This window comes from Hemiscyllium ocellatum, chromosome 1, assembly GCF_020745735.1.
Source record: "Hemiscyllium ocellatum isolate sHemOce1 chromosome 1, sHemOce1.pat.X.cur, whole genome shotgun sequence".
Classification (NCBI taxonomy): Eukaryota; Metazoa; Chordata; class Chondrichthyes; order Orectolobiformes; family Hemiscylliidae; genus Hemiscyllium; species Hemiscyllium ocellatum.
Genome location: NC_083401.1, coordinates 45,599,857 through 45,625,495, shown reverse-complemented (window position 1 = coordinate 45,625,495; position 25,639 = coordinate 45,599,857). Strand labels below are relative to the sequence as shown.

Below are 25,639 nucleotides of genomic sequence, written 5' to 3'. Positions count from 1 at the left end.
TAGTAGTAGATGTATAGGACCACCACCACCACCTGCACATTTCCCTCCAAGTTAAAAAAATTATCCTGACTTAGAACCACAGTTTGTTGTTACTGTGTCAGAATTATTGAACTGCTCGCTATCAGCAAATGTAGGTCTACCCAGAGCACATGGATTGCAATAGTTGAAGGCAGCTCATCATCACGGTCTCAAGGACAACTAGGGAGGAGCAATACGTACTGGCCTAGCCAGAGACATTCACATCCCAATAAGTATAATGGTGGACGGAAATGTGTTAGGAACAAACCTCTGTTCCTCATAAAGTTACATTATTGTTGGGGAAAGGATGATAGTAGCAACTCAACATGGGTGTTAGAATCCAAGACAGTGGGGGACAGGCAATTGTAGGCCTCCACTCAGCATTTCTTCCATTTCCAACTCTGGTATAATAGAGGCAAATCCAGCTCCTGAACTCCAAATCATAAAGGTGATGCATTCTAGATGTGACTCAGACTACTAGGCTTTAAGCAAAACACACATTATTCTTGCACCATTATTAAAATAATATGCGAAAGAAGAATTGGCATAACTTTAACTCTATTTAAATACTTAATATTATAACTACTACTGATCAACTTTTCCAATAAAGTAGCATCGCATAAACATACCCTTGGTAGTGCAAAACCAGCAAAGTAGATTTCCTTCACTTGCTATAAAATGAATCTAGAAGCTGAGAGAGAGTTTGACCTTTTGCAGCAGCCGAGAGAGAGAGAGAGAGGGAGAGAGCTGTCTGCAGCAGCTTCACCTCCAGAAACTCCATCTTTCAGCAACTGAAAGCCAAATGAAAAACCTTGGGTCTGACTTGACACGCTCATCTTGCTTTGTCTACTTTTTGAAAAAAAGAACTTTTTTGCTGTGCTTTCCATAGAGCAGACACCTTGATGCCAGATTTACAACACTTCTCTTCAAGAGAAACTGGACAGAACAAAGGGTGGCATGGTGGCTCAGTGGTTAACATTGCTACCTTACAATGCCAGTGACCTGGGTTCAATTTCCACTTCAGGTGACTGTGTGGAGTTTGCACATTCTCCGTGTGTCTGCTTGGGTTTCCTCCCACAGTCCAAAGATATATAGGATAGGTGAATTGTCCATGCTAAATTGACCATAGTGTTAGGTGCATTAGTCAGGGGGAAATAGATCTGGGTTGGTGACTCATTGGAGGGTTGGCGTGGACTTGTTGAACTGAAGGCCTGTTTCCATACTGTAGGGAATCTAATCTAATCTTAAAAATGCCCCATAAAGACACATCTCACCATAATAAGCCAATAAATGGTGGATGACTAGCAAATTGAGGTGGGCCAATTGGTGACCAAAAAAGTGATTATTGTACATTGCGACAGAGGCAACTCTTCCAAGCAGATGAAGCTGTGCATGTCATGCTGAAGGAAGAGGTAGCTCGCTCACTTGAATGGATATCTAATTGATTGTATGCTGTCAAAATTAAGGTTGATGAGCCACCTGAACCAAATTAGATTATATTGGCCCTTCACTGAATGTGGGCACCACTGGATATAGGCCAGCATTTATTACCGTATTCCCTCGCCCAGAGGTCCCCTGAATTATAAATGTCAAGTTTTAACCAATTTGGTTCACTGGACATGATATCAAGAAACAGCTAGTGGCATGGGATATTGCAAAGACTATGAGCCCTAACAACATTCTAGCAAAGGTCTCTGAAGAGCAAATAGGTGCCCCTGGTCAAGCTGTTTCATTGTAGCTACAGCGATGGCATTTACCTGGCAATGTGGAAAACTTCCCAGGTATGCCCTGTTCACTAAGCAATACAATTCTAACCTGGTCAGTTACTACACCATCAGTCTACTCTCAATCATCAATGAAGTAATGGAAGGTGTCAACAACAGTGCATCAAGTTCACTGATGCTTAGCTTCAGTTCTGCCATAGCCACTCAGCTGCTGACCTCATTAAAGCGTTAATTCAAACATGAAGAAAAACGCTGACTTCCAGAGGTGAGGTGAGAGTGACAGCCTTTGATGAAGGGCAAGGAAGATGTAGAATGTGGAGAAATAAATTGTGACATTTTGAAAAATGTCCATATTACAGAGGAGGCGGTGCTGGATGTCTTAAAATGCGTAAAAGTGGATAAATCCCCAGGACTTGATCAGGTGTACCTCAAAACTCTGTGGGAAACTGGAGAAGTATTTGCTGGGCCCATTGCTGAGATATTTGTATCATCCGTAGTCACAGGTGAGATGCTGGAAAACTGGAGGTTGGCTAATGTAGTTCCACTATTTAAGAAGGATGGTAAGGAAAACCCAGGGAACTATAGACTGGCGAGCCTGACATTGGTCATGGGCAAGTTGTTGGAGGAATCCTGAGGGACAGGATTTACATGTATTTGGAAGGGCAAGGAATGATTACAAATAGTCAGCATGGCTTTGTGCGTGGGAATTTGTCACATAAACTTGATTGACTTTTTTTTGAAAAAGTAACAAAATAGATTGATGAGGGCAGAATGGGACTTGATCCATATGGACTTCAGAAAGGTGTTAGACAAGGTCCCTCATGCTAGACTGGTTAGCAAAGTTAGATCTCTTGGAATACAAGAAGAACTAGCCATTTGGGTATAGAACTGACTTGAATGTAGAAGACAGAGGTGGAGGGCTGCCTTTCAGACTGGAGGCCTGTGACCAGTGGTGTTTCACAAGGATTAGTGCTGAATCCACTGCTTTTTGTCATATATATAAATGATTTGGATGTGAACATAGCAGGTACAGTTAGTAAGGTTGCAGATGACACCAAAATTAGAGCTGTAGTGGGCAGCGAAGAAGGTTACCTCAGTACAGCAGGATCTTGATCAAATGGGCCAATGGGCTGAGCAATGGCAGATGGAGTTTAATTTGGATAAATTTGAGGTGCTGCAGTTTGGAAAGGCAAATCAGAGCAGGACTTCTGTACTTAAGGTCCTGGAGAGTGTTGTGGAATGAAGAGATGTTCGTCGTTCTTTCAAAGTGGAGTCGCAGGTAGAGAGGATAGTGAAGAAGGTGTTTGGTAAGCTTTCCTTTACTGGTCAGAATATTGAGTACAGAAGTTGGGAGGTGATGTTGTGGCTGTACAGGTCATTGGTTAGGTCACTTTTGGAATATTGCATGCAGTTCTGGTCTCCCTCCTGTTGGAAGGATGTTGTGAAATTTGAAAGGGTTCAGAAAAGATTTACAAGGATATTGCCAAGGTTGGACGATTGAGCTATAAGGAGAGGCTGAATAGGCTCGGGCTGTTGTCCCTGCAGCCTTGGATACTGAAGCAGTCCATGTTAAATTGCAATGCGACATAGTTTACATCCAGGTTGTCTTTAGCAAGTTAAAGACTTGTGCTACACAAGTCCTAGATAATTACCATCTTCACAAGAGAAATCTAAATATCGCCTGTTAACATTGAATAACATTGCCATCACTAGATTCCCCCTTTATCAACAACTTGAGGATACCATTGGCCAGAAACTAAACTAGATTTGCTTTAGAAATAATAAAGCTGCATGAGCATGTCAGAGGCTACGAATGCTGTAATAAGTAACTGCCCTCCTGATTTCCCAAAGCCTGTCCACCATCTATAAGTCACAAGTCAGGAATGTGATGGACCACTCCCCACTTGTCTGTCTGGGTGCAGCTCGAACAGTAGTCAAGAAGTATGACATCTGAAATCTGACACTTGATTGGCAACATATTCACAAGCATTCAGTCTCTTCACCATTGGTGCACTATAACAGTAGTGTAACTGTGTTAGTGTGCCATCTTGTACTCCATACTTGAATACGAGTGACAATAAAACTGAAATCTGAATCTAAAATCTACAAGGTGCAATGCAGGAATTCCCCTAAGATTCTTAGCCAGCACTTTCCAAACCTGTTCCATCTAGAAGGACAAGGGTAGCAGAATGATTGGAGCACCACTATGTGCAAGTTCCCTTCCATGCCCCTCACCATCCTGTGTTGGAAATCTGTCACCAATTCTTCAGTGTTTTTGAGTCAAAATCCTGGAAGTCCCTTTCTCTTGGTGTTGTGGGCCTAACTGTACTAAATGGATGGTTCAAGAAGGCCGCTCACCATCACTTTTTCAAGAGCAGAGGGTACAGATTTGAGGTAATTGCTGAAAGAAACTATGTTGATATGAGGAAAAAACATTTTCACGCATCAATTGGATAGGATTGGAATGCACGATCTGGGAATATAGTGGAAGCAGGTTTAGCCGGGAGATTTGAGCAGGAAATAGATCATTAAAAGAAGAAATTTTTTGGGACTACTTGGGGAATGACCCAAGTGAACCTTATTCTGTGCTGTGAGCTTCCTATGGTTTGTTTCAACTGCATTTTCATTTGCTGCACCAACTACAAACAAGTCGCCAGCTACCACGTCAGCTATCAGAAATGATTACACTGGTGAGATACCCGTATGGGTAATATACGTGAAGTTATATCCTGTAAAAGTTAGATTTGATTGGCAGGGGGAAGAAGTAAAGGAAAGAAATGGAATCAGCTGATTTAATAGATGCTGCTGGTGTTTAAAAACAAACGAGAAATGAATTGATAATTGGAAAACACAAGTCTTACCTCTTTATCTGTATCCCTCTTCCTTGTGCTCTTGCTGCCAGGTTGCTTGCTGTTGCTCCTGATGCTCTTTTCACACCAAGAGATTTGATAACCTCACTACCGTGCACATTCTGAGACGATGGCAAATACTTTAGTCACAGCCAGACTGTGTAACAACTGATTCTAAAGGCAGACCTTGGTCTACTGAGGTGTAGATAAGTGCATATTCATGTTGTTAAATTACTTGAAGGCCAACAAAGCCACGAGGGTGTCTTTCACTTGCAAATGTGGCCAACATCACCTCTAGATTTCAAAACATGTAACGTTTAACTTGTCCAATTTTAATTATATGTTTTTCTTTTTAGATCAACAGTATAAATTTTGAATTAAAAAAGTGCCTCCTTTTTCCTCATGGTCCAATTTGTTCGTTAATTGTGCTCTATGTTTACTTTTCTTATGTCTGGTATGTATTTTCTTAGTACTTTTTGTACTGGTAAATTGGATTCCTGCCTTATTCCTGTCTTCTTTGCTGTGCAGAAGTTGTTCCAAAACATTTTGACTCAGTGCCTTGAATCTTCCTGAATTTCTGATCGGGTTCCAATAAAACTGTTTCATTTGGATCATCATTTAAGACTCTCACTGTGCAATGCTATACATTCCTGTGTATTGAAGGGGTAAATAAATGTCTCGTACACTATTGGTTGAATTTTTTTTAGTAAATGGTGGGTATTAGTGATATCGTGGTACTAATTAAAAAGAGCAAAGGGAGTTATTGTAGTTAACTAGTCAACATTTCTACCATTACACATTACCAAAATAACATCTTGCGTTTATATAGCAACTTTAGTATAGAAACATATCCAAGGGATCAGGCAAGATATGATCAGACAAAAAAAAACTCATGCCAGGGACAGACTTATTTAGAGGAGTTTTAAAAACCTGACTAATTGTCTAAGCTTTGTGAAGGCTTTTAAAAGAGAAGCAAGAAATATAGAGGCAGAAATGTTTTTGACAGGAATTCCTGTTTGTCAGAACAATAGTGCTGAAGGTATAACCTACCTTGTTAGAATAACTGCTTTTCATCATTTATATAAATGATTTGGATGTGAACATAGGAGATATAATTAGTAGGTTTTCTGATGTCACCAAAATTGGAGGTGTAGTGGACAGCGAAGAAGGGTACAATGGGCTCTTGATCAAATGGGCCAATGGCTGAGGAGTGGCAGATGGAGTTTAACTTAGAAAAATGTGAGGTGCTACATTTTGGAAAAGCAAATCTTAGCAGGACTTATACATTTAACAGTAAGTTTCTGGGGAGTGTTGCTGAACAGAGAAGCCGTGAAGTACAGGTTCATAGCTCCTTGAAAGTAGAGCTGCAGGTAGGTAGGATAGTGAAGAAGGCATTTGGTATGCTTTCCTTTATTGGTCAGAATATTGAGTACAGGAGTTGGGAGGTCATGTTGCGACTGTACAGGATATTGGTTAGGCCACCCTTGGAATATTGCATGCAATTCTCGTCTCCTTCCTACTGGAAGGATGTTGTGAAACTTGAAAGGGTTCAGAAAAGATTTAGAAGTATGTTGCCAAGGTTGGAGGATTTGAGCTACAGGGAGAGGTTGAATAGGCTGGGGCTGTTTTCCCTGGAGGGTGAAGGGCATGGATAGGATGAATAGAGAAAGTCTTTTTCCCTAGCGTGGAGGAGTCCAGAACTAGAGGGTGTAGGTTTAGGTGAGAGGGGAAAGAGATAAAAGGGATGTAAGGGGCAACCTTTTCACACAGTGTGGTGCATGTATGAAATGAGCTGCCAGAGGAAGGCTGGTACAACTGCAGCACTTAAAAGACATCTGGATGTGTATATGCATAGGAAGGGTTTGGAGGCAAATATGCCAAGTGCTGGCAAATAGGACTAGATTAGGTTAGGATATCTAGTCGGCATGGACGAGTTCAACGGAAAGGTCTGTGTCCGCGTTGTGCATCTCTGACTCTATGACTAATAATGGGAGGTTGGAGGAATGTAGAATTCTTGAATGATTGCAATGTTGGCAGTGATTACAGGAATGGGAGAAGTAGGCCACGTTTGTTGCATGAAATTGAGAATTTTTAAATTGAATTGTTGCTGGACTAAGGGTGTATATCTCAGAGAAAGGGACATTCAAGTAAGACATTGGTGCAGGTTAGGTTAGGATGGCAGAGTTTTGGAAAATGGAAATTGAAGACCATTCAAGAATGCAAGCTTACTTAATAAGCTGGAAAGATCAGGGAAGAAATATGATCGGTTCATTGGGTCATTAATAACCTTGCTGTTTGAATCTTGCTTTCTACAATTGGCTACAACAAATGTGTATTAAATCATTGATTCTCAAATCATTAATTTTACAGAAAATATTGTGAGCTGTTACTAAAGGATTTTTCCTGTTTTTGATGCCAATCTTGACAATGGCATCATGCCTGAAATAAAAGATTTGGGGCTCACGATCCATGCTAAAAACTTGAGCACAATTTCAGCTGGTACTTGAGCATGGTATTAAGAAAGAGTGCTAAGCTTTGGAGGTAACTATTTTGTTGGTGCATTTTTGCAACATATAGACAGAAGGGCCTTATTGACACTCTTGAAAAGGATAGAGACCGTTGTGAAGTCATTAAAAATTTAAATTCCATAATGGCCTTCCTCAACATTTTGGATATTCTAAGCATGTTCAAACCTATACAATTATCCAGTCCCACTGCTTTCTTTAGTATAGCAGTTACTAATATGATCTCAGATTAACATAGAATTTCATTATATAACAAAACTACTGTGCCTGTGTAAGGTTAGCTCTCTGTTAGCTCAGATGTTCGACTTTGCCCTTTCCTCATACCTATTAGCATCTGTCTGTTTCATTCAAGATTTAAGTTGGCCTTGATCGACTACTTTAGTAACTCTGATTTTGCATTCTAAATTTTAATAACCTTTCATGTGCAAAAAATCATATAACTACTGTCTTTAACCATTTATTGTAGTTTTATGGTCCTTTATTATAATTTCATCAATTAGTGGATGTTTTATTATTTACCCTATTTAAACTTTGGGTTGTTTTGTTTGTGCCTCATTAATCTTTTCCTGCTAAGCTGAATGTGATCTAAGGTTTTCAGATCTCTCATCATAATCCTATTTCATTAAATGCAAAGCGGGCTTGAGGTTAAATTGCATGCGCATGTTCTTGTACTGTACTCCAATGAATCTTTCAACCTTTCTGTTATCATTGTAAATCCATTTTGCATATTTTCTAGGCTGCAGCATATTTTCCACAGTGGCTAATGGTCAAGATACTGTATGCTTCTCAGTATTCATCAATTAATCACAGGAACGGAAGGAAGAAAATTGAATGGTTAAAAATCATTAAAATGATTTTCTTGAGCATAATCTATGATCATTTTAGAAACATTCTTAATCTTTTGGACATAATATGTAGTGGTAACCACGTGAATTAACACCGTTAAAACCTGGTGGGAATTGAAAATAATATAGTAGAATGTTAAAAATTCCAAATAGTTAAAGTTTTGCATTACTTATTTGTAAAACTATCCAGACCTCTGGAATAAATTTATTGGCTACTATCAGGCGTCCGTTGTGACCTATGCATTCAGAATATAAATGCTTCAAAATTGCTAATGCTTGGGCTACAGTGCATTATAAAATCTTGCATAGATAGTAGAAATTCTGACTTCATTTATGCACATTCATTAGATTTCACATTGAAAAAAATGTAAGGTCATACAAATGCGAAAACAAACTTTGTTGAACATGTGCAACATAAAATATGGTTAGAATTTGTTTTAAAGACTTGTCTCCTCTTATGCTATCTTGCTACAGTAAGCAGTAGCTTCAGAATGTGCTGGATCATCAGATTCACTCGCAGGAAATTGCACTTCAAATTGCAGTAGCAGCAAAATTAAATCTTGAATTTTGGCATGATAAAATACTGAGAAGTGCACAATTGTCATCCAGTTCCCAAAACAGATTACAATTGGGTTGTCTGACTAATGTTATGGGAAGCAACGGTCATCAAACAATGTAGAGAGAGAAGTGAAAAATAGAATAATCCCTTCTTTTGAGTTGTGAAGATTGAAGAAACTAGAAGTTGACCTAATTTTGCCATCCTAAGTGTACTGTACATTGCCTTGACTGCAGATCGCACTAAAACTAGCAGGCTAATTTGTCAGTGCTTTATTTGAAAAAGTTTGTAATAATGCACTGAGGGGATTGTTTTATTTTCCAACATTCCAGCTTTTTCTTAGAGCAAGTTAGGACTATTGTATTGAACATGGTCAAACTCTAGGTTTTGTTTCCACTACTACTTTGGTTTTCCAAAATCAACTTTTCATTTGAATTTGCAGAGTTTTATCATTCTAGAGTTTGTAAAACAGGTATAAGGTGCTTAGATGTACATTTTAAGAATTAAGTAAGTCAGATTCTAAAGCATTCAATTGCTTGAGGTGTTTTTGTCCATTTATTTCTGTTGAATTAAGAAAAAAATCTCCATTTTCTCAAATATGCCCCACATGAGTTTGATCTCTACTCGGAGTACCGCATCATGATGTTCACTGCTACTTTATTTTTAGTATATATTTAATGAAATGTTGAGCTAGAAAAGTATAAACATGAATTGAGGTTTTATTGCTAACTTGGATCGCGCTCATCCTTGCTCACGCTCTTTCTTGCACTCTTGATCTCTCAATTTCTTACCCCCTCACCCCAACCATACAGTCAGAAATTAGACTGTTTGCTGTTGATTGCACAATGATTTCAGCACCTCTGCTTTGGCTGATATGTGACAAATAATGTGTGCTACCAAAGTGCCAGATCACAGCCATCTACATGAAGACGAAACCTAGTCAGTATCCACATGACACTCGATGGCATTACCATTTCTGAATCCTCCACTATTGATATTCTGGGCTTTACCATTGACTAGAAGCTAAATTGCACCAGTCCTACAAAATACTGTGGCTACAAGAATAGGTAAGAATAACTCACTTTCTGACTATCCAATACCTGTCCATTATCCACAACGCCCAAGTCAGGAGTGTGACCGAACATTCTCCACTTACCCAGTTGAATACAGTTTCAATGATGAAGCATCCATCTTGTTTAACACCCCATCTGTCTCTGTCAATTTTGCAATGTTCAGCATCATTTTGGTTCTTCAGGTACTGAAACACCGTGTCGAAATGCTACGAGATCAGGTCAGTATCCAGGCTTGGACTGACAAGTGGCAAATGAGATTTGAGTCAGGCAATGAGCTTCACAATCCGGAAAGAATCCAATCATTGCCCCTTTATATTCAGTGCCATTACCATTTATCAGTGCCTCACTATCAATATCCTGAGGGTTACTATTCACCAGAAATGGAACTGCTGGATCATATAAGCACTGTGTCCACAAGTACTGTGAATTGTGGAATGAGTGAGTACTGACTCCTCCACCACCATCAGTTCAACTTTCCCACTGCTTTCTCCACACAGTCAGTCGCCTGAGTCAGGAATTGAACCTGGGTCTCTGGCGCTGTGAGGCAGCAGTGCTAACCACTGTGTCGCCCACTGTACGTTTACATCATTGGGTTTGGTGTTCAAAGTCAGTAATGAATCCTATCAAGATCTTATTTGATGGCTTTCATGAAAGAGATTTAAAATGCATAAAATACTTAACTGGTATAATAATATTTTGGCAAGGCTAATTTATTTGAAAGCAGAACTATTTATAATTTAATTGAAAACCTTATTGGCTAGTATTTTGGAGCTTGCGAACACAATATTGGCAGTCCCTGTAAGATTCTGGACCTCTTTGTAAGGATAACACTTTGTGAAGAATTACATGTTCTACTGTGTAGGTGATGATTATTTCATGCAAGCCGTTTGGAGTTGAAAGCCAAGTTGTTTAATTAAAACAAACAGAATTCTGGAGAAGCTCAGCAGGCCTGGCAGCATCTGTGAAGAGAGAAAAAAAAAGAGTTAACATTTCAAGTCCAGCATGACCCTTAAAACTAGAAAGCATTGAAAAATAGTTTGTTTAACATTTCTGTCCTGTGCCCGCTCCAATACTCCAATGAAGCAAAACACAAGCTTGAAAAATAACACCTCATTTCAGTTCAGGTAGCTTACGACCTAGAGGTCTCAACATTGATTCAGTGACTTCAATAATTGATCACGTGTGGTCTTGATCTGCATTTATATTATATTCTAAACTTGCCCTTCTACTCCCCACCTCAAAAAAAAACCTGTTGTTTGTGTCCAGTTTACTTTGCTCTCAATAGAGAGGACAAATTCTCTCCCTTTCACAATTTAACTCGTACCCATTTTACAGAGAGTTCAGACTGCTCCCACCTCTGCTACTGGATCCTTGACTTCCTGACCTGCAGACCACAAAGGGGTAGTGATAGCACTCCCTCCCCAATAGTCCTCAACACTGGTACGGCGCAAGACTGCATACTCAGCCTTTTAGTGTACCCCTTATACACTCATGATTATGTAGCCAAATCTAGCTCTGACTCATACAAAATTGTTGATGAACGCACCTTAATGATGAGACAGAATACAGGAGGGAAGTAGATAGTTTAGTGGCATGGTGTAAAGATGACTGTCTCTACTTCGATGTCAGCAAAATGAATGAGCTTGTCATTGACTTCAGGAAGCGGATTGGAGGAAATGCCCTTGTCTGTATCTGTGGTGCTGAGGTGGTCAAGATCTTCAAGTTCCAAGGCTTAGTAATCACTATTGATCTATCCTCGTCCATCCATGTCGATGCTACAGTCAAAAAAGCACACTAACGCCTCTGCTTTCTCAGAAGGCTAGGACATTCAGCATGTCCACAATGAATATTAGGAATTTTTATAGATGCATCACTGCTTGGTATAACAATTGCTGTGCCCAAAAGCTCAAGAATTAGAGTTGTGAGCTTAGCCCAGTCCATCATGAAAACCAGCCTTCCTTCCGATGACTCCATGTACACTTCCTTCACTGTCTTGGGGAAAGTAGCCAATTTCATCAAAGACCCCTGCCATCCCCGGTTATACTCTGTTCCACCTTCTTCCATCGGGGCAGTTTATCCATAATTATATCTTACAGTACTTGGAGATAAGTTACCGCTATAATTGAACTGCACTTCATGTGCATACTGAAAACTTATATGCATAAAGAAAACCTGCAGTTGTGAACAGAGTTCAGTGAGGCTTGATAGTGGGTCTCAGTAATATGATACACTGGATTTAATAACCGAGCATGAGGACCATGTAATCAGTGAATTGCTGCTAATGAAATATAACAAACCTACCAGCTATAATGACTTTCAAAATTCTGATTGAAGAGTAATAATGAGCTTTATTCTTGTTAAGTTTGACAATTGACTTCAGAGGTGAGCAGACTCAACCTTTAAACTCTTCCCTGTCATCTAGCCAACCTTCCTTTGACTAGACAGTGTATACTCACATCCATCATTGTGTAATTAAAAGTGAATAGGAAAGCTAGTAGACCAACAAATCACAAAAGTATGTGGGCAGTAATCTCATTTATCATAAAATTAATGTAGCAGTGCCAACCTGATTATATCTACCTTTGTTTAGCATGTACTTAATCTTTCATACATATCAACATTTAAAATTAGTAAGATTAATCTTTAATAAATGCTTCAGTTCCCAAAGCTTCTTGGTCAGTTAGCATTTTGTCCAGTGACCTTTTGGCAAAGAACATTTTCTTGTATCTTTACCAACAAAATGTCAATCTAGACTGATCCTATTGTTGCATTGTCAGATATGTGTCACAGTTGTCAGAAATGGACATTCGTATAATTCGTGGTGTTTAACTGGTTTCACTCCATTTGGTTGAAATTATTATGCTCTCCACTGATTAGTTAGACCCTTGCAAAGTTCCCTTCCACAAACAGCAACTTATGATCTGCTAGCATGGATACTGCTATTCTGATAATATCACTTGAATTGATCTTATGTTGCAGTGAAAGATGGGGTGGTTTTGGAGATTAACTTGTTAAATTGTGGTATTCTTATTTCTCTTGTCCCTGTAACTTATACCATTGAAAAAGACATGTTTGAGATGCTTTAAGATGTTCTATGCTATATGTTCTATGTTCAAACCAAACCTCTAATCTGTTCTTGCAGTCACAGTATTTATATGGTTGGTCTAGTTCAATCAGTGGTGGATCCTGGTATTCAACAATGGTAATGGCATTGAATGTCAAGTGTCAATAATTTTGGATATGTTCATTTCTTGCCAATTATATAGCAAAAATGTTACTTACTGCTTATCAAAAAGTGGACATTAGCAACATCTTGGAGCATGGGGGTATGGACTGCTTCACTTCCTCAAAACTACGAATGAACCTGAACAAATACCTGCCAGTAAAGGAAGAAACCTTGTTTACTTGGAAGCTGATATTTGCTACAGCGATATTCTTCTGAGGGTGGCTATTGTTGTGGCATTACTTAACAAAGGCTGCAATGAAAAGCTGTGGAATGACAAATGGCTGAGCCTGACATCAATGAAGGGTAAGTTGTTGGAGGGGATTATGAGCGACTGGATCTGCATGCATTTAGAAAGGTGAGGATTGATTAGAGATAGCCAGCGTGACTTTGTAAATGGCAAATCATGTCTCTCAAATTTGATTGTGTTAAAAATCACACAACACCAGGTTATAGTCCAACAGGTTTAATTGGATGCACTAGCTTTCGGAGCGCTGCTTCTTCTTCAGGTGGTTGTGGTGGTCTTCGCAATCAATGATGAAGGAGCAGCGCTCCGAAAGCTAGTACTTCCAATTAAACCCGTTGGACTATAACCTGGTGTGTGATTTTTAACTTTGTACACCCCAGTCCAACACTGGCATCTCCAAATTTGGTTGAGTTTTTTTTTGAAGGGACCAAAAAGATAGATAAGTGCAGTGCAGTAGTCCTTGTCCACATGGACTTTAGCAAACTGTTTGACAAGGTACCACATGGTAGACTGTTTAGTAAGGTTTGATCACATGAGATCCAAGTTGAGCTTGCCAGTTGGATACGTAATTGATCTGAGTTACGAGACAGAGGGTTGTGGTAAAGGGATGTTGCTCAGATGAGAGGCCTGTGACCGGATGTGTTCTGCAAGGATTGATGCTGGTTCTACTGTCGTTCATGACTTGGATGAGAATATAGGAGGCATGATTAGTAAGCGGATGACACCAAAATTGGTAGAACAATGGAGAGTGAAGAAGGTTATCTAAGAGTACAACAAGCTTTTGATCAGCTGGGCAAGTGGCTGAGGAATGGCAGATTGAATTTAATTCAGATAAATGTGAGGTGTTGCATTTTGGTAAAACATACCGGAGCAGAATTTACATGTTAATGGTCGGGCTCCTGGAAGTGATGTTGAACAGAGAGATCAAAAGGTGCAGGTACATAGTTTTTTGAAAGTGGTGCTACAGGTAGACAGGGTGGTGAGGAAGGTGTCGGGCATGTTTTTGTCATTAGAGCATTGATTAGATTACTTAGTGTGGAAACAGGCCCCTCAGCCCAACAAGTCCACACCAACCCGCTGAAGCACAATCCACCCAGACCCATTCCCCTACATCCACCCCTTCACTTACCACTAGCATGGCCAATTCACCTAATCTGCACATCTTTGGACTGTGGGAGAAACCGGAGTACCCGGAGGAAACCCACACAGACACAGGGAGAATGTGCAAACTCCATACAGACAGTCGCCTGAGGTGGGAATTGAACCTGGGTCTTTGGTGCCATGAGGCACCAGTGCTAGCCACTGTGCCACAGTGCTGCCCGTGAATATAGGAGTTGGGGCGTCATGTTACAAGTGTATAAGACATTGGTGAGGCCACATTTGGAGTACTGTGTACAGTTCTGGTTGCCCTGCTGTAGGCAGAATGTTATTAAACTGGAAAAGGTACGAAAAAAAGGTTTACAAGAATGTTACCGAGACTGGATGGTTTGAATAATGAGGAGAGGTTGGATAGGCTGGGACTTTTTGTTTTCCCTGGAGCATAGGAATTTGAGGTTTATAAAATCATCTGGGACATAGATAAGGTGAATAGCCAAGGTCTTTTCCCAAAGGTAGGGGAGTCCAAAGCTAGAGGTCATAGGTTTAAGGTGAGAGGGAAATTATTTAAAAGGGACCTGAACTTTTTCATAAGGAGGATGGTTCATATATGGAATGAGGTGTCAGAGGATGTGGTCGAGGCAAGTACAATTACAACATTTAAAAGATATTTGGACAGGTACATGGATAGGAAAGATTTAGAGGGACATCTCCTCCACTTCCCACTCCTCCGCCCTTGAATCCCACCCCTCCAATCACCACCAGGAAAGAACCCCACTGGTCCTCACCTACCACCCCACCAACCTCCAGAGACATCGTATCATCCTTCGTCATTTCCGCCACCTCCAAACAGACCCCACCACCAAGGATATATTTGCGCCCCCCCCCCCCCAAACTCTCTCTCCACAACTCCCTCGTCAGATTCACACTCCCGCCAACCCAACCTCCTCTCCCGGCACCTTCCCCTGCAACCGCAAGAAATGCAAAACTTGTGCCCACACCTCCCCCCTCACCTCCCTCCAAGGCCCCAAGAGATCCTTCCATATCTGTCGGAAATTCACCTACACCTCCACACACATCATTTACTGCATCCACTGCACCCGATGTGGCCTCCTATACTTTGGGGAGACAGGCTGCCTACTTGCGGAACGTTTCAGAAAACACCTCTGGGACACCCGCACCAACCAACCCAACCGCCCCGTGGCTGAACACTTAACTCCCCCTCCCACTTCGCCAAGGACATGCAGGTCCTTGGCCTCCTCCATCGCCAGACCATGGCAATACGACGCCTGGAGGAAGAGCGCCTCATCTTCCGCCTAGGAACCATAGGGATAAATGCAGATTTCTCCAGCTTTCTCATATCCCCCCCCCACACCTTTTCTCAGTCCCAACCCTCAGACTCAGCACCGCCTTCTTGACCTGCAATCTTCTTCCCGACCTCTCCGCCCCCACCCCCTCTCCAGCCTACCACCCTCACCTTAACCTCCTTCCACCTATAGTATTCCCAAGGCCCATCCCCCAAGTCCCTCCTCCCTACCTTTTATCTTAGCCTGCTTGGCACACCCTCCTCATTCCTGAAGAAGGGCTTATGCCCAAAACGTCGATTCTCCTGTTCCTTTGCTGCTTGACCTGCTGCGCTTTTCCAGCAACATATTTTTAAGCTCTGACCTCCAGCATCTGCAGTCCTCACTTTTTCCAACCACCTTCTAGCCCACTCCCACCCCCCTGTTAATATCTCATCCCCCTTCTCAGTCCCCACCCCTACATTCCTGATGAAAGGCTTATGCCCAAAACATCGACTTACCTGCTTCTTGGAATGCTGCTGGATCTGCTGAGCATTTCCAGCACCACACTTTTTGACTCTGCATTGGGAGACTGTCAGAAGAGTTAAACTAAGATGCTGTCATGCAAGTAAAAGGTTCATAACTCCCTGACAGCCTTGGAAATAATGTTATTGTTAGTATTCTAGCCAATATTGATTCCTCAATCAACACAGACAAGCAGATTTTTGTTTTGTTGCTATGTCTGCATTACTGCTTTTCTTGAGTCCTCACTAACATTTATTCTTCAACCAACAACTAAAACAATTGATATTAAATTATATGAAAATAATTTTAAGAATATTAGAAGTAAGAGCTGTAACCTAATAAAGGTATAAAATGCTGCACCAAAAATTTAAAAGGAGAAATTAAACTTGTCCATGGTGAAGAGTTTTCTTTGAAATGCATTGTCTCTGTTTTTGTCAGAATGTTTTTTTTCTTTTATTCACTATGGGATGAGGGCATTTCTGGCTCGGTCAGTATTTACTGTCCATCCCTCTAGGAGACAGTTAAGAGTCAACCATATTGCTGTGGTTCTGGAGCCACAGGTACATCCGGCCAAGTAAGGATGGCATCTTCCTTCCTTAAAGGACATCAGTGAACCAGTGAGGTCTTTTCTGACGATCAATAATAAATTCATGGTCATCATTAGACTCTCAAATTCCACCATCTGCCACGGCAGGATTCGAACCTTGGTTCCCTAGAACATTGCCTGGGTCGCTGGATTAACTGTCCAGCAATAATATCACTAGGCTATTGCCTCCCTCTAGATTCTTTTATGGAAAAATGCATTGGATTTAAAAAGCATCTTTCACAAAATTACAAACCCTCTGAGAATGTCACGACCAATGGAGTACCATTTGAAGTGTTGTCGCTGTTGTTTTGTTTGCAATTTGGCAGCTAATTTTATGCACAGATAGCTTCCATAGTCAGCATTGTAATAATGCCTGGTGGGATCAGAATTAAAAGTCTGAAATGTTTTCCATTGAAGTATACAAAAATATCTTAAAACTAACGATTTGAAAAATCTTCCGTTTTTGAGAGAAAATAAGGCCATACACCACTAAAAAGTGGTCACTTTAGTAGTAGTGCCACCTAGTGTTTTAAAGACTGAAGCATAAGTGTAAGTGGTAGTCCTGTATCCAGAAAACTGCACAAAAGTTCGGGCAAAACACAGACGTGGCAAAATTGCAGCCTAGGAAGTAAGTGCATTACGTGTAAGTACATTGTATGTAATATTTTTAAATTGGACGATTGTCAAAGGAGTCATAAGCGAAATGCTAATGTAGTTCGGCACCATATTTTAGCACTAACACCTGAAGAAGGAGCAAGGCTACACAAGCTGTGTTTTCAAATAAACCTATCCGACTATAGTCTGGTGTTGTGCCATTTTTGACCAAATCCAACCCAGTCCAACACTGGCACTTCCACACCATATTTTAGACTGTGTGTCTGGAGGCGTGTTGGTGTTATGTTAACGTTACCGTAAGTAGCAATTATGATCTAGAATCATTGCTGAGAGATTACTTTCAAGTGCAGAGGATGCTTCTGTGGCAGCAATTTGTTTCTGGGATCCCTGGCTGGCTTGTGTTACTCGGAAACTGGATGTGGGGTGTGACAGCATTCTCTGTAATTTCTCATTGTCCTGCATGGACCTATCATATAAGCAGATGAAGAGCAAAAGCTGCAACTCTACAGACAGCAAGCCAAGGAATAAGACTAGCTGAGCTGCTCTTAGAGAATTAGCATGGATGGGATGGGCTGAATAGCCTCATGTATCTCTAGATCTATAATATACTGATTCATGCATCAGTTTCCAGTGTTTTTCTTATTCAGTTGCTTACATTGCCACCACTAAACTTACTTTATCCTATCCATTTGGAAAAGGCTTTTAAGAGCACACTCGTTCCCCTCACCATATGGCATTTGGAATTGGCATAATGTGGGTGCAGTGCGAGAATGTGGGCAGGTCTTGAGACTGACTGTCAGAGACTCTGAACATAACAGTCAACTGCAGTTTACATGTTGGAGACGATGGCTCTGTAACACAGGAGGCTTTAGGAATGTATGGCTATTTATGTCAGCTCATCATCCCACTCACATTGAAAGTGTGAAGCCATCATTACAGATTGCTTGTTGATCAATTGGTCAACTGCAAAGGTCAATGAGTAGACAATTAACAATCTTTAATGATTGCTTTGCACTTTCTCCCAAAATGGTTCATACTTCCTCAATCAAATTATGATCTTTTAAACCCATTGTACTGGGTTGGAATGGCATAGTAAAATAGGGCTGAGTCAACACGGCTTTGTCAAGGAGAGGCTGTACCTGACAAGTCTGTTGAATTCTTTGAGGAGATAACAAGCAAGTTAGGCAAAGGAGAACCTGCGGATGTGATCTATCTGGGTTTCCAGAATGCCTTAGGATGCCACAAGGATGCTACTCAATCAATCAGGTAAGAGCCCATGGAGTTAGGGACTAGGTGCTGTCTAGGATAGAGGATTGGCTGACTGGCCAAAAGTAGAGAGTGGGGTTTAAAAGGTCTTTTTCAGGCTGGCAGCCAGTGACTAGTGGAGCTCTGCATTGTTGTTACATTTGCAGATGGCATAGGGGAGGAATAGGTTGTGTTGAGGCACCAGGGAGGATGCAGAAAGACTTGGGCAGGCCAAGAGAGTGGGCAAAGAAGTGGCAGGTGGAATACAATGTGGAAAGGTGTGGAGTTTGCACTTTAGTAGAAAGAATGGAGGTGTGGACTATTACTTAAATGAGGAAAGGCTTCGGAAATCTGAAGCATAAAGGAACTCTAGAAAATCCAGAAACTAGGGCTCCTGTGGTTCACACGCAGGGTCACTTGGCAGATGGGAAGGCAAATGCAGTGTTAACATTCATTTCAAGAGGTCCAGAATACAAGAGCATTGATGTACGGCTGATGCTGTATACGGTCTGGTCACACCACCTTTTGGAATATTCTGAGCAGTTTTGGGCTCAGTATCTAAAGAAGGATGTGCTGGTGTTGAGGGGATCCATAGGAAGTTTTGAAGACTAATCCTGGGGATGAACAGCTTCTCTTATAAGAAGTGGCTAAGGATTCTGGCTCTGTACTTAATGAAGTTTAGCAAGAAAGGGAGGTGGATCTGATTGTGACATGATAACTGAAAGGCCTGGATAGAGTGGATGCTAAAGATTAGGTCCTGAGGGCACAGTCTCACCATAAACAGACAAACGTTTAGAAATGAGATGAGGATTTTCTTCAGCCAGTGAGTGGTTTATCTGTGGAGCTCATTGCCATAGAAGGCTGTGGAGGCCAAGTCATTTAGTGTATTTAAGACAGAGATAGATTCTTGGTTAGTAAGGGGATCAAGGGTTATGGGGAGAAAGCAGGAAAATGGGGTTGGAAAATGTATCAGCCATGATCGAATAATGGCGCAGACATGATGGGGTAAAATGTCTAAGTCGGCTTCTATATAACTTCTGTATAACAGTGAATGGGCTGCATACTGCAAATGCTCTTTGAGTAGTCTAACCACTGGAGGAAGCAGTTAATCGTCAACATTAGTGGAGGACAGAATCAACAGTTCAATATCTGTAAATTGTCAGACAGCTTGTCTGCATCCCCACTGGGTGACCAATTGTCTTCCATTGATTCCATCCCTCTTTCTGGCAATTGTCCAATGCTGCACCAGTTTTTAAACTTGGTGTTCCAGCTAACCTCCAGATGAATGTCTGACCACAAATCTGTTCTGTCAGTAAGAGCACCTACTTCCATCTCTGCATAATCATCAGACTGCACTCCCTCATCGCATTTACAGTTGAAACTCTCATCTATCTTTTATCACCTTCAAATTTGAATATTCCAATATACTCCTGGCTGATCTACCACTCAACATAAACTTAAGCTACTTCAACACTCTGTCTTCATCCAACTCACACTTACCTTAACCCTGAACTAAGTAGCCTCTAATTGTTAGCCTACATTGATCTCAGGAATGGCTTTCAGATTCTTATGCATTATTTCACATCATTCCATGGTCTTGCCTCTTCCAATCTCTAACAATGGGCGGCACGGTGGCACAGTGGTTAGCACTGCTGCCTCACAGCGCCTGTAGACCCAGGTTCAATTCCCGACTCAGGCGACTGACTGTGTGGAGTTTGCACGTTCTCCCCGTGTCTGCGTGGGTTTCCTCCGGGTGCTCCGGTTTCCTCCCACAGTCACAAACATGTGCGGGTCAGGTGAATTGGCCAAGCTAAATTGCCCGTAGTGTTAGGTAAGGGGTAAATGTAGGGGTATGGGTGGGTTGTGCTTCGGCGGGTCGGTGTGGACTTGTTGGGCCGAAGGTCCTGTTTCCACACTGTAAGTCTAATCTAAAAATCTAAATCTCTGGCGTATTATGCATCTAATCGAATTGTCCCACTCATTGGTGGAACTTCCAAACTCTCTGCTGAACTCGCTGGCTCTTTTCTCCTTCATGACAATTCTTAAAACCTATCCTTTGGTTATTGCTGGAAGATGTCCTTCAGTGACTCTGTGACAAATTATGTGTGACCGCATGGGTGTGGAGCACCTTGCGACATTATGGTGCATGTAGGGCATCACTTAAATATGATTTTTTTTTTGTTACTGAAACCTATTTCTGTTGTGGTTTGATCTTCAAATTATGGGATTACAGATTGTAGCATCTTCACTGCTTATTTTGACTGGGCTTAACTGAATGGTTGCTTGTGTGTAATTAAAAGCTGCTTTGGACTTTTGGAGGTCTGAGCACTCTGCAATCTTAGTCCGTATTTGAAGCTTCTATCTATGCCTGTAAAATTCTCCAATACTGTGTTCATTTTTTTTCCTTACAGGCCAGTTTTCTCCCCTCCACTTTAAAAGTGTTGGCTCCTTACCAAGGTATGGCTTCAGAGTCAACAATATCCCCTTGCAACCGTGAAGCCATAATTTTTTTTTTGGACAGCAGCTGTTAGTGAAGGTCTTGCTCTTCAGATTTTCGTCTAGACCTATCCATTGTTCCTCTATTTGGCTCATTTAAATAACCTTTGCCTTGCACCATTATTAGTTTTTTTTTGTCATTTTGGCTTGCCTCTCCCTTATCCCACACCTTTATTTTTGTTCATTCCTTTCCTCCCTTATTCCCCTGTCTTATTACATGCTTAAATTCTGTTGCATCTCTAACCTTTTCCAGCTTTGATAAAAGGTCATAAACCTGAAATATTAGCCTTGGTTCTCTCTCCACAGATGCTCCTGACTAGCTCAACACTTTCAGCATTTTATTGTTTATATCAGATTTCCATCATCTGAGATATATTTTGCAGTTTGCAAACCATAAATAATGTTTGGTGGGTAATGGGAGAATTGTTGAAACATTTCTTAGTTTGCTTCTGTTTGGCAATATAACTGGAACCACTGATTTTTCAATTAATCTGATGGTAAGCTCCCCCATATACCTACTTGCAACTGCAGCCAGCATCATTTGCTGCGGTTATGAGACATGTAGGCAAAAATGCTGCCTAAACAGCAACCATCTCCTCCCCCGCCCAGTGATTCCATCAGCAGCAGTAGCTGGGCAGAGCTGCCAACTTTAAAATCAGTTCAGATCCTGCCTGTTTAAGGGCCTCCTGCGCCTTTGTGTGGAACGTGCTTTGAATGCCATACCAGCTGGTTACTATACCAGCTGGTGTTACATTCAGTAGGATCACATTTAAATAAGCAGGCTCTGTATTGATTTCAGATTCTGCAGCTTCAGAATACTAAGTAGAGACTGCTGACCATGTAGGAGAACCAACTACCTGTAACTTTCAATGCTGTAGCAGGAATGGCTTTCATGTAGTGCTGAGTGGTACACTTAGTCATCTCTGGCTTTGCAGCAGGTTTACTGGCTACACTTATGAGAGGGTGTGTGGAGGAGCCTAATAGATTCAGTTGTTTTCATATCAGCTGGTCTTGTTTGAAGCTGTAAGCAAGCTAAGCACGTTTTGCTGGGGAATGTAGAGATGTTAATGCAAAGGTTTGCATTCCCATAGCCGTTTTAACATAGTGTCACAAAATGCTCCACAAAGGGCATCAAGAAGTTGCTGCTGAGAAAAGGAAAGATTTGGGAGGGTGGGAGTTAGTTTGCTTGAAGAGGTAGAACTTCAGAAGGCTATTAAAGGGGGAAGAGGAAACCAAAAGAGAAGAATTGTAAATTATAGGAACAAGGGAACCCAAACTTTTACTGCTGATAGTGAAAAGGAACAACACATATCAAGGAAAACTCGGGTTTGAGAAAGTGTTCAGGGGTGATGGAGAGATTATTGAAAATGATGAGATCACAAAGGATTTATCAATAATGATGTGATTTCAAACCTGTTCTCATATGGACAGATGATGGACGGAATGCTCTGTATACAATGACGATGATAGAATTTGGAATAGGACTTCATAATAGATGGCAGGTCAACAAGGAGAACATTGGAATTGTTGACAGCCCAGTTGTAGAGGTGAATGGTACATTTTGCTGGAACAATGTGGTTAGTTATCTCCAATAGGTTTTGTGGTAATGAAATTTATAGATAGCTGCTTAATAAAAGGAAAGAGGAAATAGGTCGTTGGAAAGCAGCAATATCACAATTAACAACCAAACTGCATATTTATTTTAATTATGGTGGATACAAAGTTTCTTATTATTTGGATGTCCATATAAAGTAAATATTAATTACTGCAGCAAAAAACTGACTTCATTACATCATGCAAATTAGGAAAGATGCCACCGCATTCCTGTTCAGTGGTTGCAAATGAAGTGTGGAGTTGACTAAAGCAATTAGCAGAATGATGCTTTAATCAAAGTGGCTTACAAACCATAGAGTCATACAGCATATAACAGACTGTCCATCCAATCAGTCCACTCCAAGCATGTTTCCAAATGAAACTAGTCTCAACTGCTTGCACTTGGCCCATATCCCTCCAAACCTTTCCCTTTAATGAATTTATCCAAATGTCTTTTAAATGTTGTAACTGTACCCGCATCCACTACTTTCTCTGACAGTTCATTTCACACGTGAACTATTCTGTGTAAAACAAAAGTTGCCCCTCATGTCGTCATCTTAATGATCTTATAAACCTCGATAAGGTTACCCCTCAACTTCCTATGCTCCAATGAAAAATGTCCCTGCCTTTCTTGGCTAATTTTGTATCTCAGATCTTCCATTCCCAGCCACATCCTAGTAAATTCATTCTGAACCCTCTCCAGTTTAATAATATCCTTCCTATAACAATCTAAACCTTTAATTGTAAATTAACTATATTGGTTTTAAACCCAAGTACTCTGTCAGCTTCTTAAGTTAATTTTCTATTTATTTTTAAATTCCTATCTGATTTAATTTTCCTTGGCTATAATTATCATTTAGTGATAGTGATTCAATACGTTTGAGTTGGGAGCATTTGAATGCCCCACAGGAAATGCTTCACCCTTTTTTTGCATTACATCAATTTCACATCCTCTCTGAAAGAGAAGCTTAAAAAGGCTTGCTGTGGCTATCAAGTACTTAGGAATAGAGCCTTTGACACCATCATTCTTTTCATCTGTAATTGTTTACAGAACATAATTAAATAATTTAAATACACCTGATCATTACTTAAAAAATACTTCTTTCCTCAATTCTGTACCGGTGTTTTCCATTACCTTCAGAGCTGTGTACCATTTGTTTAGTTTAGTTTGACAGTCATAGAACAAATTTCCTTCATATTTCTCATCATGCATGGCATTTATTACCAAAGAGTGCAAGCAGTTTCCTGAGATTTGTTTGGTGCACAGCTCTTTAGCAATAGCCATTGGAAGTGACAGGAAGAACAGAATCTTCCTATTTGTTCAAAGCATTCAGCCAAGGGAAGCTCAGTGAACCTTTTTAACTTTGATGTATAAAGGACTAGAAGTTTGAATGCGTGGGATCATTTTAAATTTTGCTGTGGAGGCCCAGTGCAGTTTACCAGTGATACAATCCCTGACCTCAAATTCCAATGTCCACTGTCCAGTTTCTAGTCCAAGATTGCTTTTTTTAAGAAAAAAGTTATATCATTGGATATATTAATTGAGCTTTTAATCCTGAATACTGTGAACTTCTTAGTTTTATCTAGATTATGCAGGTTACTTAACCTGGGCAATTAATATCTGTTGTAAATATAAGCCAGACAAATTAGTCCAGTATTATTCAGAATTGTGATTGCACCTGGAAATAGTAAATAATTTATAAATGAATATCACTGCTTTGCATCCTGAGGAAGCATTTTGTAGTGAGTGGACACCTTGATTATTCTCACCTGAAGTTTGGTTTCTGCTTGTTTGTACTAGTTACAGCAAATACTCTAGGCACTATCAAGCCAGGCCTAAGAGTTAGAACAGTTGAACAGGTGCTCTGGCCAAACCATCTGGACTCTTTATTTTTGTTTAAGCATTGATTATCCAAAAAAAAAGTCTCTAGGAAAATTCTTCAAATCACTAATTTTCTTAAGCATGGAGGTTCCTCTTAGCAAAAAAATTACAACAAAACTGTTTAATATTCACCAACTAAACATTCAGCAAAGTTTTTGGAGACATTTTATATCTGATTATTCACAAGTGGAAGATTGGACATTAGTAATAAAGTACTTACTTTTAACTGAAAGCCTCATTTTCAGCTGTACTAATATTATACCAGATCATTACTCTTAAATATACTATGAAATATTTTAATGTGGATAAAGAAGGGAATAATTACCTTCTGTAAAAATCCCCACTGCACTGGTTCATGATAGATTTTTGCCTTTATGATTTTGCAATGAATTATAGCGGACTCTTGAAGGTGTGCTGGTCAGGTTAAGCTTCCAGACTGTGCTCAAAACAGAAATGCCTGATTTCACGGTGAAGTTCAGTCAATTGTGTCTACACTCAATGAATTGGAATCCAAAATCATTATCTTTGCCCATGCTGGTCTAGATTGAACATTAATTTTCACAGAAGCAGAGGGAACCAGTCTTTTAGGAACTAGTGTAGATGGGGTTTGCTCAGTTATCTCCCCATTGCCATCAATTAACTGCCTAATATTCAGTGTTTTTCTAAAATATATATCTCAAAGAACTCAAAGTCTATTTTTTTCTCTTTCAGAAGCTGTTTAGCCAATTATCTTTCCAGCATTATTTTGCTTTTAGCTACATTTACAGCATATTTGGAGAACATTTTGAAACCGTCTGCAAGGCTGGACATTTAACAGTTGACCTACCATGTCTTAGTTCAAGCATGTGTTTGTTTATGCTAAGAAGGATGGTACAGTTGAGGACCAAAGAACAGAGTAAACCCTGTAGATAACAGGTTCAACAAAGAAATCAGAGTTTAAGCTTGCATAATCTCATCTATTTATCTCACTCCATGAGACACATTAACGACTTGATCAACTAATGACTGTCCTCTCTGGTGGGGAAGTCTCATTGGAATTTGTATGGCAATGATTCGAAGTGAGTCTTTGGCACTCTTAATGATCAGATACTGAGCAATCTCCAAGAGACTGAGCTACAGAGGTACTCCAAGGGGCATTTGATAATTGACCAGCCAGCTTGTTTGTTAGTGACATCTTGAAGTCTAGACCTGTCACTGGCTGTAACATTTGCCATTTGGCTTCTGATTGTTAGTTGTGTATCAGACCATAATAGGACTAA

At 40.4% G+C, this 25,639-nt stretch overlaps 1 protein-coding gene across 7 annotated transcripts in view; it reads left to right on the top strand.

The window, feature by feature from the left end:
- tcf4 (transcription factor 4) overlaps positions 1–25,639 on the top strand; it is a 606,468-nt gene that overhangs the window by 171,351 nt on the left and 409,478 nt on the right. The gene's annotated exons all lie outside the window — the stretch shown is intronic.